Here is a 17,532-nt window from a genome sequence, read left to right as displayed (position 1 = left end):
GTTATGACAAAATATGTCAAATGACTGATAAATTACTACTTACTTTACATTAAATTCCTGCTTTCTGTTGCACTCACACCTCAATCTAGTAGTTACTGATGAATATTTAAAATATGTATAGGCCTACATAAAAAATAAATACTCTTAACTTTTGAACTAAAGGTGGCAGAATGTTCCAGCTCAGTTTAACCCCTAGTTATTACACATGTCAGCTTTGACCCTGTGTTGTTAATATTCTAGTGAAGATACCTCTTGAAAATACTGTTCTTCTACTCCCAAAGTTTGATGTGAATTATGCATCTCCCATAAACTACGAATTTGTAAAATCTTAAATCTTTTATTAGGTTTATCTGAGTAAAATGTGCCGGATGAACCACAGGCCTAACTGTGGGAGGATTCAGAGGAACATCAGACTATATTAGTCATGAAACCCCCAAATTTGGATGCAAATTAATATATAATCTATATGATGATACAAAATTCAAAGAGTAATAAAGGCAAGTCTATTGGAAAACATTTGTCAAACTGGATGGACAAAAAGAACCTGAGGCAGAATCGAACCGATAGCAAAGACAAAGCAGCATCCTAATGTAATAAGAATGTTTTATGAACAACAGCTTTAAGGGTTGTGTAGATATTTCGGCGCCTCCTAGTCTATCATATGTATTTATTCAGTTTGGGTAAGAATTTTGCCACTTAGCAGACACTATAGTGACAATCTGGATAAGTAACACTAATATTAGGAAATAATAATCATTTGTTTGTTTGTTTGTTTTTATCTTTAAAAATTGCTTTATATGAGCTCTCAGATTTGCTCAGTTTTTGAAATTAATGTTAATCTTGCACCAGCAACACTCAGAAATAACAAAGAGCCATGAACTTCTCATCTCTAATTCAGAAAGCAGCCATGTCTGTGCCAAGTGAAAGTAGTTAGTAATTGCTTTTATATAAGGCTAATCTTGCATTTGAACTACAGTTAAATAATGAGGTCTATATTGAAACAATGTCACTAATGTGGAGAAAATGTGAGTAGTATCTCACTCGCTATTATTGTCTGAGTCTTGAGATGAATTTGTTAATCATTTCAAGAGAACTTGCATTCTGGGAGAGATTGCTTTTTTGAGTTGGAAAAGTATTCAAAATGTGTATTAAAAAAGAGAGACATGTAAGACACAGACAGCGACTGATCTTTCTTCTCTCTTACACCATTCTTATAAGAAGTAAGTCTTATAATTTCTCATCATGCTCAATCAACACATCTAACATGACAGAGGAAATATCAAGTGCAACATGGAAAAGTCTCAGTTGTCATTTCCATCTTCATTTGAAAAACTCTGAATGTAATGATGAATTCTTAAGGTTCCATTAGAGAGAAATTACTTTAGTCTTTGTTTCTTCACTTATATAAGGACCGATAAATTGGCCATTTATCAAAGGCAGGCCTCATCTATCAGTGCAAAGACGGGTATTGAAATTGCTCTGTTGGCCACAAATCAGGCCAATGGATCAGTCCCTTATCTGGAACAAGGCCGTCATCACTCTCCAGCTGGAAAAAGAGGAAGAACCCTGGCATGAGGACCTTTTTCATTGCTGGGCTGATGGATATGACCCCTCTTGACCCTTGGATGACCAGTTTACCTGGTGTAGAGTCACATCAGGGCCTGGTTATCAGGGTCATTCTCTGCCTCTTTCAATGTCTTCGTCTGTAGTTCAATGCAGATAGATAAAGAAAGTCATTCAGGATGGAGAGCAGGAAATAGCCTGTTCAAATCGGTCTGAAGTGAAGGATACTGTTTTATTCAAACTGGTTCCTAGTTTAATTGTTGATTTCTTTTTTTTTGAAGTGAAGGATACTGTTTTATTCAAACTGGTTCCTAGTTTAATTGTTGATTTCTTTTTTTTATGTATACCCTTGATTTTTTCTTCTGATGCACATTTGACTCCATTGAAATCATGGTGTTGAAAACACATTCATCAAAATGAACATCCAGGGTCAATCTTTGCATGGGGAAAAGTACTGTATGTTTGAATTCTTTCTCTTAATAATTTCCCAAGAGCTCAACTTGTCAAATTAAACTCAAAAGGTATAATCAGAAAATTCAGTCTGCATAAGCTAAACTTCTAGTCACCATACTTTAGGCCTACTTGATCTTAAAAAAAAAAAATTCAAGCAGTCCACTTTAGCTACTCTCAGTAATTCTGTAATCCTCTCAATTTTATGAAAATAAATATTATTATAATACAAAACTGTACTTTTGTACAGCAACACACATTATTATTATAAGTTACTTGCAAAATAAAGTGGTGGTGTGTTTATAGCATGGAGGAAGGAAAGCTCAAAAATGACAATATAAAAATACAGAAAGGCAATTTTGTGAAGCTGTAGGCATTTCCTTCACTCAGTGTGTGGCTTTATCAGTCCCTGGGCAAAGGAAGATGTCCTTTCCTCTATTTGGTATAAATGCAGCTGGCATAAAATGTATGAGCCAGATTTTGACTAGCAGTAAATGCCCGCAGAGAGTGATTCAGAAAGAGGGCTCTTAAATGAGAGCATAGACCAAAATATATCTATTTTTCTCATTCTCTTATCAGAGCTAGTGGGCTGCTGTTAAATAATCTGGAGTGAGCTTGAAAAATGGCCCTGGGTTCTCCCATTGTATTTGAAAAAGTGACAAAAAAGGCAAAAAGCGAAGCAATAATTTTAGGTTCCTATCAACAACTGGAAAAGTTATAATCTCATAAAGTTATAATCTCAATAAAATCTCATATGCAACTAAATAGGTTTATTACACTGCACTTAGAAAAACATGTTTCTGGTCAGTTATACAATTAAAGCACAGACTTGCCCTAAAACTGGTACTATTTGAATGTTTCCCATATCACTTCGCAGACTTGATCACTCTTGTTTCATACAAATGCAATCTTGTGTCCTTGTTATTGATTATATTGAAAATTACCTCAGAAAACGGCAGATTTCATATTACTGTAAGATTGTTATGGTTATTATTGCAGTGTTCATCTTGTTGCTATTTTGCACATTGTAATGTACTGTTTTTTTCTTAACAGAATCTTTAAGATGATATACAGGTAAGATAATGATCATTCAAATTAATATTTCATGTCAGTGCATTTATTTTTAAACCAAATACACATTTTGACTTACGCACTGAATTTATAGATATAGTACACTGTAGTTAAGCATTAACTAATAGTGTACACTCTTTAAAAAAAGAGCCTAATGTACAATGTTATATGAAATTTTCCACATTGATTTTTCACGTTTTCCAGCATTTTGAATTATACATTGTGTTGTGTTTAAGATTAAATGTCAATAGTGAAAATTTATCAAACATAGTGAAAAATGGCACAGCAGAAAATTTTTCCTTTTCTGTTTTTGTATAGGTTTTTTTTTCTTCAAGTGTAGTTGTGATTTGTTCAGTGTACTGATACCTTTAAACTTCATTTATCTTGCTTAGACTCTTGAATTCTCTTGCACATCTGAAAAAATCAATAATGCATGAAATGCTTAATTTGATGAAAGAGCAGTCAGCCGTACTTATCTACCCAATCATGGTTCACTGCAATAATCGCAACAAAATGTGATGACACAACAATCTGTTCTCAACAGCCATGACAGTGAGTCAATGAAATGCATGTTTTACAACGTCTAACTGAGATAACTGTTGATGCACAATATATTAACAGTTATGAGAAAGTATGGAAGGTTTTTACACCAACCAACAAACAAATAAAATCAAGTAAAATAAAATGAGAGCACAACAAATATCTCATTTGCAAAGTAAAATAAATACATTCATTGCTAAATTAATACATCAGTTTACATTAAGAGAGAAAGGAGGTTCCTCATTTGTAGGGGTGGGTGACTGGTAACGTGGATGTAATGGGACAGAAGAAGTCTGAGACAGAGCAAGCAGCCCATCTTCTCTTTCTAATGATTACTTTAGCTGTATACTATAATGGGGTCGAATGTCACAGTGTGTTTGACTTAGAGTCGCTGGCCCTTAGCTCGTTGATGGCAGAACTGTACGTTCAATGAAAACCAACTTTTGGTTGAATGTCCTTATGATGATGGTGACAGTGTGACTGATGGACAGAAATGGGCACAAACACAAATACTAGCTCTTCAAATGTATTTAATTAAAATAATGTTGTAAGAAAAGCATTTAATTTAAATACAAGTAATTTACAAGCAATCATTTGACGTGCAAGAGACTGTGCCATTACATTAAGTAATACTGCAGTTAGATACACATAAGAGAAAGAAAACTGCTTTCCTCTCCTTGAACAACATATAAACAAAATATTCTTTAACCTTAACACTACACAATATCTAATATAGTGATCTGTATTTCTTCTAATTTCTTGTGTTCAGTTAAGACAGAACCGACTGTTTACTTAAAAACTATCAAGCATGTCTACGCTTTATTTTTTCATGTTTCTTTATCGCTCCTTTATCGTTTCTTTATAAGCATGTCAAAAATTAATCAGTCTTGCGAAACTGTGTTGTCATAGTCCTACTCAAAAGGATGGCTCAAGCTATTTCACTGTCAACTGTAAAGATTAACTCCTAAAAATGCTGATATTTAGCTGTTTAAGGGCTCTATGTTGAATTCAGAAACCCTTGTTAGTAGCGACACCGGTGGCCGTTAAGTGAGCTGTGGCCAGCAACTTACTCTTGCACACACTCTATAGTAATGCGAATGAGCGATGGCCAATGTGATTCACCGACAAACAAACCGACAGGCAAACATAGCAGGGCCAGGCCTGAGGGACATTATGAGTAAACAGCCCCTGTAATGGGCTCTTAATCGGACCAGGCAATCTAGAAAGGGAGGCCCGGAGCTGTGCCGGAGCGACAGCAAGCTGGAGGTGACTATGTGGCAGTTATTATTAGCGCTATCATTGATCAGAAAGGGAGAGTGCAACAGATGAAGTGGAATGATGGATTTCATGGCTCCAGCCCACTCTCACGGCTGGTGCCAAGCAAGGAAAGAAGAAAAGAGCAGGCTCAAGAGACCACAGAGAAGATGGGTAACTGTTGCTAAATGAATTTGCAGTGCTCTAAGCTCATTTTAATTTCCAATCGTTCACTTTTCTGTTTTACACTGGTGCCAAGAAAGGAACACAATGTTTTATACTGTAAATATATATTTTAATTTTATTTTTTTATATTTATTTTTCCTTTAATCTTTTTCAATCAATTAGATACTCTTAAAGGAATAGTTCCTGTGTGAGTTACTTTCTTTTGCCAAACATAAAAGAAGATAAACACCACGGTACTATTTTCCAACAACAATAGAAGACCTCAGTTAGAAGCGATGCAAAAAAAATGGTTTAAATCTGCATGAAGTTTCTTTAAACTCAAATGGCTGCGATTTCTGCTCACTGTGTCTTTAAGAGAAGGTTTTTCTGCAATTATAAAAGGCACAGAGAATTATAGCATGATGTGATACTGCTAAATTCTCTTATATCATGTCAGCAATTCATTGTGGAGAGCTGCCTCTAAAATAACTGGCTTGCTCACTCCGTCTCTAAATGTCAGCTTATATTCCTGCCAGATGATCAGACTGAGCAAAGCATACTGACATGATTTATGAGGCAGCTGATGACAATTGTAGATCTAAATAAAAACACCAGTGAAGTCTGATGCTAGCTTTATATCTTAATACATCATACCTAAAATAACGGGGCATGAGCTTGCATAAAAATGCTAGATTTCCAACTTCCTTTTGTGTTTTAATATTTTATTTTTATTCTTTCTTCAATTCATCACTTTGTCAGGATCATGAAAACATATTGATGAAAAACAGCAAATTCAATTTAGTTGAAGTCCATGAATAACACTGAAAACAGTAACAACAACATTGATGTTCAGTGCTAAAGTAATACAGATCCTGTGCATTTCAATCAGAATTGTATCATGTCAGCTCAGCTTGGTACTTTAGTGGAATATTGAGCGATTACATTTTTTTCCGGAGGCAAAAGTTTTTACTTCTGAATATGTTAATGATGGTTACATTAATATTTCTGTAATCAAAGCATTTTTCTTTTCCTGATTACATCTTAACTGACTTCTTACCTCCTAAGTTGTTTGTCTTAATCGAGTGTGAGATGAAGAGGTTATATAAAGACAGTGCCTGTCTGTTTAACATTTATGAGCTGAAACTGCCAATTCACAGTGGAGCCACAGGCATGGATTAATTCATATTAACTCAGTAGTTTGATAGGTCTGGATATAGGCCTAACAGGATTTAATAAGAGAGGATTATATGAGGATACAGTTAGCAAACGGTTGAGTTTAAATCCCATACGTATCCTTTGATTGTTTGCATTAATTGTTCATTCATTAAAAAACTATTTTCTAATTGATCATGCCTTGTGATTCAAATAGCCTGAAGCAAAGCTTTATGTCCTTGTTGGAACTGGTTACTCTACTCTAGCAATTTTTCTTGATGATTTAAATGATTTTTATGGGGTGATTTACACGTTTAAAAATGAAAGATGTAGGGGAGATGTAGAAAATGAAAAAACACAAGGTATGAAGAATCCTTTTTTTAGAATGCGGTTTTATTAAAAATTGAACACAAGACAACAAACCTAAGTGCAATGATCATAGATATCCGACTAGCATGTTTATATAGATAAACAATGAAAAAGCAGCTTTTACATAGTTTTTCTAACATGTGGTTAACAGATGTCTTTGACCTGGTGTCTTGCCTCGCCCATAAAACATGTTCTAAAAACACTCAAGTTAAAATTATTTCAACTTTTAAAAAATACGTCTGGAGACCTTTTTTTCCCTTTCACTTCTCACATCTCACGTTTTTCAATGCAAAAACGTGTTCTGTGTGTATATGGACCCCAAACTATACTTCTGAGTAAAATAAAAATGCTTAAAAGAACAGGTCAGTATAAATGGAACCGCTATTGAAACACAGATTTTATTTGCATGCAATCTCCATTCTGAAGTGCGCATTATCATTTTCTCTAAGGCTTCATCTCATCTTTCAGAGAAAGGGATGTTCCCTGCAATAAATTAGAACCTTAATTACATGCACACTTATAAAGCAAATTAATCATAAGATACACTAAATCATGCATTGAGTGGACATCTGCAGACATTTGAACAATGGGAGTGATTACCTCACCAATTTTTATAGCAATAAGGCCATTATTGGTGCATGTAAACATGATGCCAGATATGATTGCTGGTGCTCACATCTCTTGGGACATAATGAATCTGAAGTGCTTGTATAAAAGAGTATGTTCATGCAGCCATGGGCTGAAAGAAATACAAAATAAAACAAACAAAGAATTTTAATTTTAATTAATCAATTATTATTATTATTATTTTTTACTATGAATTAAAGAATGAATGTGAGTGGGAGCTGAGACAAGAACCATAAATGTATCATAGAAATGGTATATATGAAATATCTTCTATATCCCAAGTTTTATGAAGACAAATTATAGTTTTGTATAACAAAAAGAATAAACAAATCAAAATTTAAGTCATTGTTTACTGAAAATCTTCCCCTATGCTGGAGCTTTCAAATGTCATAGATGCACAGCAGGTGACAGATTATATACTATATATAGTATATATATATATATATATATATATATATATATATATATATATATATAGTGATTTTGATAGCTTGACAGCCCCAGTCACAATTCACTTTCATTATATAAAAAAGAGCAGGCAGAATATTCTTAAAAATGCCACAGATGAGTTATGAGTTAAGAATCACATGAAGATGAGTATTTTTTTTAATATATATACACAATATCAAATTATGTAAATATCAAATTCTAACTTTTCAAATTCTATTTTTTTTTTTTTTCATTAAAAATCCACTTGGCTCAAAAATCTGAGGGGGTATGTGAGCATGAAGCTTCTGGATCCCCATATTATGAACTAACAGCTGAATGGCACGCATGGTAATTTGAGTAATCTATTAAACTTTGCTAAAGTGTTTTGAAAATGAGCAACAAGATGCATTCTGTAATCAGGTAAATTGTGTTGTTGCAATGACTCTCACTAAACACTGTCGAAGAAAAAGAGTTAAAAAATGTGGTCTCTTGAAGACTTGAAGAATGGTATTTTCTCTGTGAATTTGATTAGCCAGGCAGGAGTTTATTACCCTCTGTAAAACATTCAGCTGCTTAATGTGCAATAGACTTCCTTCTTTATGCTCCGCAGCAGTTTTCTCTGCTCATTATAAACATGCAAACCCTGCAATTCAACACCCGTTGGGTTCCCTGCAGTTCCCTCAGCTCACAGGGGTTAAGCACTTTCATATTTCACATCGACAGTGGCCAGGACCAATGGGTAAACACTTCATCTATGCTATGCTTCCTATTTAGGATACATAGTTCTAAAGAAGTTTGTGTATTTTTTTTCTTTTGTGGTTTTCAAGGATGCATTAATATTTAGAAAGAAGACAACAAAGAACATGCTAACCTTGGGGGAAGAAATTAGTAAGATATCATGCTTTGAATATAAAAATCTGAATGAAAAACAATATTCTAATATACAGTTGAAACAATAATGTACTGGAATAAAAGTTGTTGCATTTATTAATTATTTGGTTTCTAACTAGCTTTAGCTCGTCTTAGGTTAGTTCACCCAAAAATGTAAAATTCTATTTATCTATCTTTATTAAACCTGTATGATTTTCTTCTGTGGAACACAAAAGAAGATGTTAAGATATTTATTTATTTATTTTGTCTGTATAAAGCCAGTGGAGTCTAAAACAACACTAAACATCATTGACTTTCATTGTATTGACAAAACATCTTCTTTTGTGTTCCACAGAAAAAAGAAAGTTATATAAATCCATAACAAAATGAAGGTTAAGAAATGATGGGGAAAGTTACTTTTAAAAGTATTGCATTACAATTTTGCATTACTCCATAAAAAAGTAACTTATTACGTTACTTATTTACAGTACAGGTCAAAAGTTTGGAAACATTACTATTTTTAATGTTTTTGAAAGAAGTCTCTTCTGCTCATCAAGCCTGCATTTATTTGATCAAAAATACAGAAAAAATAGTAATATTGTGAAATATTATTACAACTTAAAATAATAGTTTTTCTATTTGAATATACTTTAAAAAAATAATTTATTCCTGTGATGCAAAGCTGAATTCTCAGCATCATTACTCCAGCCTTCAGTGTCACATGTAACATCCGTCTATCACATGATCATGTAGAAATCATTCTAATATTCTGATTTATTATGAGTGTTGGAAACAGTTCTGCTGTCTAATATATTTGATGAATAAAAGGTTAAAAAGATACTGCATTTATTCAAAATAAAACAAAATTTCTAATAATATATATTCTAATAATATATTTCCTTTACTATCACTTTTTATCATTTAAACACATCCTTGCTGAATAAAAGTATTGATTTTTATTTTAAAAAAAAGAAAGAAAAAAAAATGACTGACCCCAAATTACTGACCATTAGTGTATATTGTTATTACAAATATTTATATTTTAAAAACATAGCTTTTTTTTTTTTTACTTTTTATTCATCAAAGTATCCTAAAAAAGTATCACATTTGCTGAAAAAATATTAAGCAGCAGAACTGTTTCCAACTTTGATAATGAATCATCATATTAGAATGATTTCTAAAGGATCATGTGATAATGATCCTAAAAATTCAGCTTTGCATCACAGAAATAAATGATAATTTTAAAGTATAATACATTTAAAAACAATTATTTTAAGTTGTAATCATATATCACAATATTACATTTCTTTTCTGTATTTTTGGTCAAATAAATGCAGGCTTGATGAGCAGAAGAAACTTCTTTCAAAAACATTAAAAATAGTAATGTTTCCAAACTTTTGACCTGTACTGTACATTTTATGGAAAGTAATGCGTTATGTTATTTTGCGTTTTATTTTCTAATCTGGACAGGGCTTGCTTGTTTGTTTTTTGAAATAAAAAAGTTATATTTTTGGCAAATATAAAAGCCTTTTCACACCAAAAGTGAAAAGAATATGCCTCAGGCTGAAGGGAAAGTGTATTTTTTTCGTTAATGTAGTATGGTGGAGAAGGGGGTTTTTAAACACAGAGGAGACACAAATGTTTTTGTATAGAGATTTTTTTTTTTTTTTGTATGGTTGAGGTGTATCATTGAAGGTCAGAAGCAAAGACATTGGTTTATAGAATGGGATTAAATACATAAAGGATATTTGTGTTGTTTAACATTTAATTATGGCAGGTTTGTGTCATACTCAGTGTTGCATTATTTTTATTCATTTTGAGGAATACTGAATCTTTTTTTTGTGAGATGAATTAATGCATATTCATATTTATTTTAGAACTACAGTTACATCTTATGATTTCTCTCAACATGGGGACAGGAGAGCTGTCAATTAGTAAATTGGAAAAAAAAGTAACTTGCGTTACTTATTTGTAAAAGTAACTCAGATATTCTCTTGTAAATTAAAAAGTAATGCGTTACTTTACTAGTTACTTAAAAAAAGTAATCTGATTACGTAACTAACGTTACTTGTAATGTGTTACCCCCAAAACTGATTATGACAGTTAATTAATTTACAGTTCATTAATTTTGGGGTGAACTATCCCTTTAAATGCTTCCTGTTGGAAAAAATCACATTAAAAATGTCCTCAGATCATGCAACAGTCTCCTTTTTTTCCTTTGATTCTCCAATTCCACACTTTTAAGCACCTTACTGACACAAACTGATATAGTTTACTAATGTTGGCTGTGTACCCTAAGTGTCACTGATTAGGTTAGAGAGGAAAGATTTAAAATGTGGGCCTGGGCTACACAGGACACAATGCAATTAATTTGTGTCCATCTCGGCTACTTTTGAGAAGGTCTGTATAGTATACTTCTGGGGTGAAAAGCTTTTGTGGCTCACAGTAGTTCAGATTGGAGAGCTGCAATCCACTCCGTACCTTTTAACACCGCAATAAAAAACTAAGCACTGGTGCTAACTCTCTGTTTGTCAAATGCAATACAAACTTTCCTCTTAAGTGTAATTTGGCAAATGGCTTAATTTAAATTCCATTTAATCACTAACTTTACAACCAGGTTCTGAAAAAAAAAAAAAATCAATGTTCAGAATTCCTACACTCTTAAAAATAAAGGTGCTTTAGGAGATTTAAAAACATATAGCAACACTTTATATTGAATTCTATATTGAATCGGTAACCAATGTAGTGAAATCAGAACAGGAGTAATATGGTCTCTTTTTCTGGTACCGGTTAAAAACCTAGCAGCTGAGTTCTGAACCAGCTGCAGGCGAGAGAGAGAAGCCTGACTCACACCCAGATACAAACCATTGCAATAATCTAGACGAGAAGACAAAAGGCATGAACAACCTTCTCCAAATCACTGAAAGAGAGGATAGACTTCAACTTGACTATATATCTAAGATAAAAAAACAACAACTATTTTTAACAACAGCATTTATTTGGCGATCGAATTTTAGCTCTGAGTCAAAAATAAAGCCAAGACTTTTCACATAGGAATGTTTTTTCCCTAGGGAGCAATAACAGTCATTAGAATCCATACCATATCCTTTCTGTCTAAAAATAATAAACTCTTATTTGTCCTCATTCAATTGGAGAAAGCTGTTTGCCAATCAACACTTCACATCAGCCAAACGGTTATACAAAGACTCAAGAGATGATTGCTCCCCATGTTTAAAGGGAAATAAATTTGAGAATCATCAGCATACAGATGGTAATTTATACCGTGCTTATCAAAAAACTTTCCCACTGGAAGCAAATAAATGGAAAATAAAAGGGTCCCAAAATCAAGCCCTGAGGAACCCCACACATTAACGGTACAACAGAGGAAGAGTAGTTTCCCAAACTGACTGAAATGCTTCTTCTTTCAGAAGGCCAAATAAAGTGCTTTTGCTTTCGCCTAGAAACACATGGCTGCATCAAAACTAACTGGGTTACTGAAACCACGCCTTCTTTCTTTGTGTGAACATTTGGGTGGCATTATGCAAATATTTCCACATAGTGACGTAGACATGTGGGGGCGTGTTTGAATGTGCCGTTTTAGGGGGGCGTGGCAGAGTCTTAACTTGGATAATGAATATCTCTTTGGTTTTGAGTTTTTAGTCTTTGCAACTTCAGGGATCTTATCTGTGCAAAATCAGCTTGTAACACTCCAAAGAGAAAGGAAAACTTGAAATCACATCATATGACCCCTTTAAAGAGCCCCCATTCCAATATTGCCTTCATGCAGTGTGAAATGTAGCTGAATTTGAAAGTAAACTAACTGCAAATTTGTAAAGCTGAAAGTGCATGATAAATAAAGTTATTGTCTCCCAAAATAAAGAATCAACTCTGTACAGCCTAGACAAGTCTTTAGTCATTTCAATCCCACTATAGCTGTCACGGGGTAACACATTTGCATAATGCGCACCTATGTTCTATGTTGGCCGGCTGCGAACAACTTGACCCCGCCCACAAACACGTCATTCTATATGTTTTCTATACAGGGTTCAACATACTTTTCTATCCGCTGTACGCCTTAGACCAATCACAACAGACTGGGCCATCTGACCAATCAGAGAAGAGCAGGCTCATGGAAAAGAAGGGGTTTAGGGAGACTCAATCTTTGAACTGCTTCGAACTAATCATTTGAGTGTTTGTAGTGTCTTCCAGTCCAGAGCCTCATCCTATCATGGCCGCCACTCCAGAGCCTCGACCTGACATGGGATGTCATGCCATTTGCTCCACCGAGTGGATCTTCGGTCCCATCTGCTCTGCTGTGGTGGTCATCTGAACTGCCATGGGGACCTTTGAGGTTGTCTTCTCTGCTGTGGTGGTCTTCAGCTCTGCCTGCCCCGCCCTGGTGGGCTTGCTGCTCCACCCTAGTTTCCTGTTCTGCCCTGGCTTCCTGTTCCCCCCTGGCTTCTTGCTCCACTGGCCTTGCCCTGGCGCCTCATTTAAACATGCCCCACATGTCTACGTCATGATGTGGAAAGATTTGCATAACGCCGCCCAAATGTTCACACAACGAAAAAAGGCTTAACTTTGATTCTCGCTGTTGCCACCGGTGCCATGTCGTGGAGGCACTGTTTCATTGTGAAAGCGAAAATACTTTGTTTGGCCTACCAAAAGAGGACACAAATAGAAATCAGTGGTTAAGTTGTATTTACAACACTGTTCCAGAAAAGTTCAACCAAAATATTTAGATGTGTGCAACGCATTTTATGGAGGACTGTTTCCTGATCCTGGGAGAGAAGACTACAATGCTGGCGCTTCTGACTCACGGTCTGTAAGTACGTTACATATGTAAAGGATTTGCCACTGATGATACAAACGCGAGTTTTGAGCAGTGTGTAGAGTAGCGCTTGTTGTTTGTCTTTCTTCGATCAAAAATGCAGACATGGTTTTATGTTTACGCGGCGCGATGCAACGCAATGCGTAAAAACACAATATAAGTCATTATAATCCATAATTATGTCCCTACTGGATACAACAAATGGGTTTTATAATTTTTCTTTTGTCATGTTCTGACCCGGACACATGTCATGGTATGGAAAGGGGCATAATATTTCCGTCACACGCTTGAGGTATTCAGCCAATCGCTTGGGGTTGGATAGCTGGCCAATCAGAGCACAACTAGCTTTTCAGACCGATGAACTTTGTAAAAAACAACACGTTTCAGAAGGCGGGGCATAGAGGAGAAACAATAATGTATACCGCATAAACACATTTCATTTCACCAAATACACAAAATAATGTTCTTTTTAGCAGCATCATATTACCCCTTTAAGCCTTGTCTGTGAAACCGGGGGTATGTCTTTTTTTAAAAGTCTGGCATGTGTTAAGTACTGCATTTCTGAGCTGTTATTTCCTGTGTCTTGGTTTATTCATCTGTGTTTTTTGTTATTGTTTGGACTCTTTTGCTGGTATATGACTTTTGCCTGTGTTTGGATCATGATTGTGGATTACCCTCTGAATAAATACTACTTTTTGTCTTGGAGCAGTTCATGACAGCTGGTATTTTTTGCTACATCATAAGAACCTTCAACATCCATGGAATCTTTCCATGTCACAAAAGTTTCTTTAGATTATTAAAATTCACCACACTAAGTTAAAATAAGGCTATTTTTAGAACTGTTCACTGAAAGGCTCTATGGGGAACCCAGAATGGTTCTTCCATGGCATTGGTTGGTTGGTCTATAGCAATCTATGATATTACTATGGTTTTTCTATGACATTACTGTGAAAAGCTTTATTTTTAAGATTGTAATGGAGGCAAATAATATAATTGAGAAGCTTGTTTGCAACCAAAAAAGTTACCCCATTTTTTTTTTTTTTTTTTTTTTATAAATCTTTAAAATTGTATTGTTTAAAACATTTTCATATTTAGGATCTTCAAGTAAGGCACATTAGAGTTACATGTATTGACATACAATGTAATAAACAGAGAACATAAACTGCCCTGAACTATTAATTATTATACGTGCCTTGTAATTCTTAAACTGTTCCCAGAGGCATCACAATAATTGGCTTGCACAACTTCTGAGACAAAAATGGGTCTTTAGGCGGTCATCTGTGAATTAAACCTTGAATAAATGACCACGCTAATTAGCTTCTGTCATCAAGGTTATCTATTTTTACATGACATTAATAAAATAAACAGATTTAATCCTAACCAACACAGAAATCTCAATTATGTCTTCGTTCCATCAAAATTAACAGACACCCAAGGGAAATTTGACTGATGACTGCTGTTTAAAACTGATGACAAAAACAACTGTTATAATTATAATATCAAATGGATGGTTATTTCATTCACCACAGGATTTATGGCCACTGCATTCAATAATAAATGCTTGTCTGGGTCACGGAAAACATTGTTTACACAGCAACATTGTACGGGATGTTCTACAAACAGATATACACATTTATAAAAATTATTAAAAGACAAAATACAAAAGACAAACAGTACACTAATAAAAAATGAATGCAGCCTTGGTGAGAATAAGATAAAAAATAAATTACTGAAAAAATCCTACTAACCCCACACTATTGAATAGTTAACAATATTCAACAAGAAAAGAGAATAAAGAAAAAAGTAGGGTGCAACTTGATTTTATTCATTAAGAATTTACTTTTAAATAACATGCACAAACAAATCACTTAAAAATAAATAAATAAAGGAACATATGAAGAATGTATACAGCACCAAATATGTTTTTATGTTGGCTTTAGCGTCACAGAAACTGCTCCCATAAAACTGTGTGAGCTGTGTGAAGCTAAGAGAGAAAAAGGAAAACATTCAGCTGCCTATGTGAATAATAAATTACAGCAGGCATAAAAGGCTAAACCATCACTGACATGTATTTTGCCCATATGTGCTGAAGCCGGTAATGAGAGAAATGTTGTCAGAGGATGCTAGAAAAGAGCAGGCCGTTGAAACGTCTCCTCAGGAGAAATGTTAATCACCTGACATTAGCAGCAAGAGACAGGTCATGGCAATCAACCTGGTGAATACACTGAAATGACAGGGAAGATAGGGCACTGAGTGCAAATGGAGAGAGTGTGAACGGGGTCAAATATTCACTTAATTTATTTGCAACAGTACTCTATATAAACATTCTTAGCGGTTTGGTGTGTTATCTACTTCACTGTTTATTACAGGTGTCTCACTGCAGCTAATTACAAAAGCCTGTTTGTGAGCGTGGTTGGAAACCTTTCAATACTCTGCCCAGAATTTGGCAAAGCAATTAATGTGTTTGCTAATTGGAAGCCAGTGCATGTGAGTCTTCTTAAATGCCTCTTTCTTCCCAAATCAACACTCATCTTCCCTCTGTGAACTGACAGTAATTGCTGACTTGAGCAGTAGGGGAGTCATCAGCTACTCTTGCTGTCAATATCTCTATTCAGCATGGAGTGAGTGCAAGGTTAAAGCCATAACCCCACTGTGGACCACATTAAACGTCCAACCTGTAGGAAGAAAACTGTGTTTGATGGACTATTCAGTTTCAAAATGAGAATGAATTTTCATTAGAAGTGAAATTTAGGACAGGAACTACAGGGTACCAAAAAAGTATAAGAAAATCAATGTCAATTCTTAAAAGTTACATTGCAATATTTGAATACGCCTTATTTGCTAACAAATATTTAAAAAATTGTTTAATGTCATTTTTAACACTTTTAGTGTTAGGGAATGTTACTATGAGTTCTTTATCAAAACACAAGTAATCACAAACTGTTTCAATGTTTACCTCATTTAATATTCATGAGCTTCGCACAAACGCAGAAACTTTCATACGGTTTGATTTCCATCCTCTAATCGATTTGTATTTTCATCAAAAGTGATTTTTTTTTAATAGAAACAGGTGCCAGAAATGTATAAGAAATTCAATGGCAATTCTTAAACTTTTATGTTGGAAATTTATGGATACATCTTTACAAACAATATTTAAAATAAAAAATGTTTTAATGTCATTTTAAAGTATTTTGTGCTAGGCAATGTGAGTTCTTTAGCAAAGGACAACCTATCACAATCTGACTCAATGTTTACCTCATTAAATATTCATGAGCTTTGTACAGACGCAGAAATTTGGGAGCTGTTTGGTCTCCATCCTCCCAGTCACTATTCAAAATCATGAATAGCGACGAGAAACGACTTTAGTGAGGAAGATACACTATTATTTACGTCTCAGTGGTGCCAATATTGAAACATAAAAAAAAAAAACATGAAAGTAGGTTATAGTAATGATTTGGATAATGTGGGTGTGAATCTGTATGTTGAGTATCTAGGCTATGTATTGGAATGATTTTCCAGTATTCACTGTCCTTAAATGCAAATATGCCATTTACATCCCTGTTAAAACTTACTGTAATCTCTAGACTCAAATCTTGTGCCGTTTGCAGCACTCTTATATCAGCATGCCACCAATGGCATGGGGAAATATCAAAGGACATGAGTTTGACCACTAGAGGGCACTGTCGCGCTTGTTGTACAATAGTCTAAGGTCCAATCAATCAATAGCTACATTAAAACCTGCATCATCACTCTTATTATAATATAACCACAATAACTCACATACAGTGGGATAGAAGCATTTGTAACATATGCTTATAATAGCAAGTTTTATACATATTGATCGATTAATCTACTGCCAATGGACAATAAACACATTTACAACATGTGAACATATTTTACAAGCATCCTTGTTTGCAGTGCATGCATCAGCAAACAAACTATTCATATCAACGCTAATGGAGCTGGCTCTTGCGTCTTATTTTGTTGTAGGGCAGACTAAGATTGCTTTTTTAGATTTTTCTGCCTCTTATGCTTTAACAATTTGTATGTAAAACAATCGTGCTACTTTGAAGTTTCAATTGAAATTCTTACGCCAACATCCCAGTTTAGCAGCATTTGTCAGAGACAGAGAGAGAGAGAGAGAGAGAGAGAGAGAGAGAGAGAGAGAGAGAGAGAGAGAGAGAGAGAGAGAGAGCACCAGTATCATGACT

Source organism: Cyprinus carpio, chromosome A21, assembly GCF_018340385.1.
Source record: "Cyprinus carpio isolate SPL01 chromosome A21, ASM1834038v1, whole genome shotgun sequence".
NCBI lineage: Eukaryota > Metazoa > Chordata > Actinopteri > Cypriniformes > Cyprinidae > Cyprinus > Cyprinus carpio.
This window is presented reverse-complemented; position numbering follows the sequence as displayed.